General features: G+C 42.0%; 1 protein-coding gene across 1 annotated transcript in view; it reads left to right on the plus strand.

Annotated features, from left to right (window-relative positions):
• LOC114487145 (translation initiation factor IF-2-like) overlaps positions 1 to 4,942 on the plus strand; it is a 154,613-nt gene that overhangs the window by 144,724 nt on the left and 4,947 nt on the right. The gene's annotated exons all lie outside the window — the stretch shown is intronic.

Here is a 4,942-nt window from a genome sequence, read left to right on the forward strand (position 1 = left end):
TCCGGAGCCTGTGCTCCGCAACGGGAGAGGCCACAACAGTGAGAGGCCCGCGTTCCGCAAAAAAAAAAACCAAAAAACCATCCCTGTGGAAGATAGAGGGGCCAGGTGGGAGCAGAAAGACTAGGTGAAAGTTGATGGTGGCGTGGGGCAGGGTGATAGTTATGGAGAAGTGGTCAGATTCTGGATATATTTTGAGGGTAGAGCAGATATGATCTGCTGATGAATGTGTGGGGTGAGAGAATAAAGACTCAGGACTGACTCTATGATTTGGCCTGATAGATGCTGTCTTGATTAAAAAAAAGACCTGCTATAAATTCCACTTCGGGGGTAGAGACTTGGGGGAAGTGAAGGCTTTGTGGCACTTCTCTAGACGTTCATTATAGTGGTAACTAGACTCACTGTGACCTTGCATGTGCTAAACATACACGTCTTACTTCATTTTACTCTCACAACAATCCTATGGGATGTCAATTACCATCCTCATTTTACAGATGAGGACATGGTTTTAAGTGGGTTGCATAACTTGTCCAAGGTCACACAGCTAGTGAGTGGCAGAGTCAAAATTCAAACCCATCTCTGCCTACTCCCAGCGTGGGTTCCCACCCGCTCTCTTACACAGACTTCAGTGTTTCTACTCTTCCGTCCGTTAGAGTAGGGCAGACAGACTAATCCCCACAGGCCAAATCTAGCCCTTCACCTGTTTTTGTCCAGCTCGTAAGCTAAGACTCTTTTTGAAAAAAAGAAAAAATCAAAAGAAAAATATCTCATGACTGTTGAAAGTTATATGAAATTCAAGTTCAGGGTCCATAAATACAGTTTTGTTGGAACAGAGTCATGCCCATCCACTTACCTAGTGTCTATGGCTATTTTCAGGCTACAGTGGCAGAGTTGAATAGTTGCAACAGAGACCATTTGGCCCACAAAGCCTAAAATATTTACACTCTGTCCCCTTATAGAAGAAGTTCGCCAACCTCTGGTTTAGAGTGATCTCTGTCCTAACATTTATGAAATGCCAGACTTGTGAAACATTTCTATTGTAGTTCATTTCTCTAGTGTCAGAGAGGGTACCCCTCTGTGGAAGAGAGTTTGTTCAGCCAGTTAAAGATTAATTACTCATGCAGTTTTGTCCTACACTGAAAGCGCAATACACAGTGGAAGTGAACCCAGTGTCAGAACAACGGCAATAACCTTGACGGCTCTCTCTCTCTCTCTCTCTCTCTCTCTCTCTCTCCTCTCTTTCTCAAATAACGGTTAAATACCACTTAAATAATCTGTACCTTTCAGGACATTGCGAATACCTGTTATTTTTAAATTATTAAAGAATTTACCTTTAGGACTCCTTTTTGAAATTTTTAAGTTCCCAAATTTCTAGCTTTGAAATGATATCACACACTGGGATATAGACCCAATCAAGTTTCCTTCTACTGAATGCCATGGGTGAATAATCATGATAACATCGATCAAGGGACAGTATTCTATAGACCAACAGTCACTTTATTTCCACCAGAAAAGAAGTATGTGAGGTCTACAAATATGGCTTTCCCAGCAGAAAGCTTTGTAATGATCTAGTGGGGAGGGAAATAATACAGAAAACAAGATAAGAGCTACGTATGAAGGAGAGTGTTCAGTCTCTGTGCCAAGAACAGAAAAGCTCTCAGTCACAGTTTTTATCTGTGAATCTAGAAGCAGCTGATGTTGTGAAGCTCAGCGTGCTTGTGTGTTGCCATCACTGCTGCTGGCTTTCTCTTCCAATAAAAATCTATCTTATCTGAATTGAGCTGAAAACAGCTTGTTTTCATCCATGTCAGTTTTGGCTCGGAGAGAGTTGTGAAGTCCCATCCTTGGAGTAGAGTTGAAAAGAGACCCACCTGAATTGCGTTTGTATGTGAATGGTAATGCTACACACTCCTCAGAGAGCAAGAACGGGTTCTCTCCTGTTTGGTCATGCCCAATTGCCTCTTGTCATGCTCAACTATACCTTACATATAAATTTCTCTGTACTGTAGGTATTCTCTATATTTACTACTTCTGGTAACAGGTATTTTCTTTGGGACCGAACTTTTGTTTAAAAATAACAGGACTGGGACTTCCCTGGTGGTCCAGTGGGTAAGACTCCACGCTCCCAACGCAGGGGGGCCTGGGTTCGATCCCTGGTCGGGGAACTAGATCCCACATGCATGCCGCAACTAAGGTCCGCATGCCACAACTAAAGATCCCCCATGCCATACCTAAAGATGCTACAACATGCCTGCGTACTGCAACTAAGACCCAGTGCAGCCAAAATAAATATTAAAAAAAAATAGGACCAGTCTTGGTGCAGGGGGAGGGTAGGGGTTGATACTGTATGATTCTATTTATATAGCGTTCTCTTTTTTGACAGCATTATTGATATATAATTCACATGCCATACAATTCACTTACTTAAAATGTACAATTCACTGGTTCCTAGTATATACAGAGTTGCACAACTACCACCGTGTTCATTCTTAGAACATTTTCATTACCCCCAAAAAGAAACGCTGTACCTTTTAGCCATCACCAACCATTCTCCCCCATCCCACCCAGCCCTAGACAACCTCTAATCTACTTTCTGTCTCTATATATTTGTCTCTTCTGGACATTTCCTATAAATAGAATCATCCAGAATGTGATCCTTTGTGGTTGGCGTGTTTTCAAGGTACATCCATGTTGTGGTATCAATACTTTCTTTTCCTTACTGAATAATATTTCATTGTATGATATATCCTATGATACTTTTTAAATGACAAAAATTATAGACATGAAGAATAGATTAGTGGTTGCCAGGTGTTAGGACTGGCAGTTGTGAGGGCAGGGGATGCCATGACTGTGGCTATGAAAGGATAGCATGAGGCATCCTTGTGATGGAACTGTTAGGTATCATGACTGTGGTGTTGGTCACACAAATCTACACATGTGACAAAATTGTATAGAATTAAATACACACACACGAGTACATATAAATGGTAAAATCTGAAGAAGATCAGTGAATTGTAGCAGTATCATTTTCTTGCGTAGGATATTGTACTCTAGTAATGCAAGATGTTATCTTTGGGAGAAACTGGATGAAAGGTATGCAGGATCTTTGTATTATTCCCTACAACCGTATGTGACTCCAAAATGATCTCAAAATTCAAAAATAATAAAAATAGGAACATACCTTTCAAGAATGACAGAGTAAGGACCTCTGAAAATTCACTCCTCTATAAAAGCAAAAAGAACATTAGCAAAAATGGTCAAAATCAACTTTTTCAGAACTCTGGAAATTAACCAAGTGCTTGTAACAATTTGAGGAGTGTTTATTCCAGAAAAGCACTGAATCATGGTAAAAACAGTGAGCTTTGTGGCACTTTAACCTGCTCTGTTCTCATCCTCCTCTCCCCAGCTCCAGAGTAGCCTTAAAAACAAACAAACTGGGCTTCCCTGGTGGCGTAGTGGTTGGGAGTCCGCGTGCCAATGCAGGGGACACGGGTTCGAGCCCTGGTCCGGGAGGATCCCACATGCCGCGGAGCAACTAGGCCCGTGCACCACAACTACTGAGCCTGTGCTCTAGAGCCCGCGATCCACAACTACTGAGCCTGTGTGCCACAGCTACTGAAGCCCGTGTGCCTAGAGCCCATGCTCTGCAACAACAGAAGCCACCACAATGAGAAGCCCATGCACTGCAACGAAGAGTAACCGCCGCTCTCCACAACTAGAGAGAGCCCATGCACAGCAACAAAGACCCGACACAGCCAAAAATAAATAAATAAACAAATAAATAAATAAAAAACAAACAAACCTGCGCTACTGAAGCCCGTGTGCCTAGAGCCCATGCTCTGCAACAACAGAAGCCACCACAATGAGAAGCCCATGCACTGCAACGAAGAGTAACCGCCGCTCTCCACAACTAGAGAGAGCCCATGCACAGCAACAAAGACCCGACACAGCCAAAAATAAATAAATAAACAAATAAATAAATAAAAAACAAACAAACCTGCAGTCATGGTGAAAACCAGTAGCTGCCACTGGAAGGGATAGAATGTTGGAGCTTCCCCAAAGCCCCATTGCCAAATAGCTGTCTTTATGTGACCTGTCTGGCAGTTCCCTGGAAAATCCCACTCACAAGGCTTGTCTTTATTTGACCTGACTCAGAGCTCACACATTATGAACAGCGTTTTCCCCAGGGGTGTTTGTAGAAAACAACCAATAACAATTGTTTAATATCACTGCTGCCTGAGGTGGTAGTAACAGTTGCAACAACAAACAAGTTCACCAACAAACTTAAAAGGGAAAGCTGGGGCATAAGATGTCAATAATAGGCTTTGAAAAGCTCTGACATATTCCTGGGAATCTAGAAAGCCACACTCATATGTAGGGCTGTGTGCATGCCCAGGAAAGACCTGAGAAGGCTCTAAACTCTCACCTCTGGTTAACCATGAGGCTCTGTGCAAGCAGGACGTGAAGGCTAAGGCAGAGTTGTAAACAGCCTACCAGAGTGTTGAAGGCATGTCCCAACATGCATGCAAAGGCTGGCAGCCTTATTTGTTCCAAGAACTTAAGGAAATGTATATACAATTGTTAACTGCCCAATAAGAAAACCAAATAGAGACTTCAGTGTCCATACATGAAAAAGAATACAGACTTTACAGAACTAATTCAGGAAACTCACTGAAAAACAAATAGCAGCAGCAAAACAAACAGCAGACAACAACAAACCCCTGGGGAGTGGAGGGAAATTTGATTTCCAGGTTTGTTACATTGTATGATTTAAAATTTCCCATTTTCAGCAAAAAATTATGAGACTTGCAAAGAAACAAGAAAGTATGGCCCATACATGGGATAAAATTAGCAGTCAGTAGAAATTGGCCCTGAGGAAACTCAGGTGCTTGACTAACTAGAAAAAGCCTCTAAATCATCTTTCTTTTTTTTTTTTTTTTTTTTT

Source organism: Physeter macrocephalus, chromosome 11 (genome assembly GCF_002837175.3).
Source record: "Physeter macrocephalus isolate SW-GA chromosome 11, ASM283717v5, whole genome shotgun sequence".
Lineage (NCBI taxonomy): Eukaryota > Metazoa > Chordata > Mammalia > Artiodactyla > Physeteridae > Physeter > Physeter macrocephalus.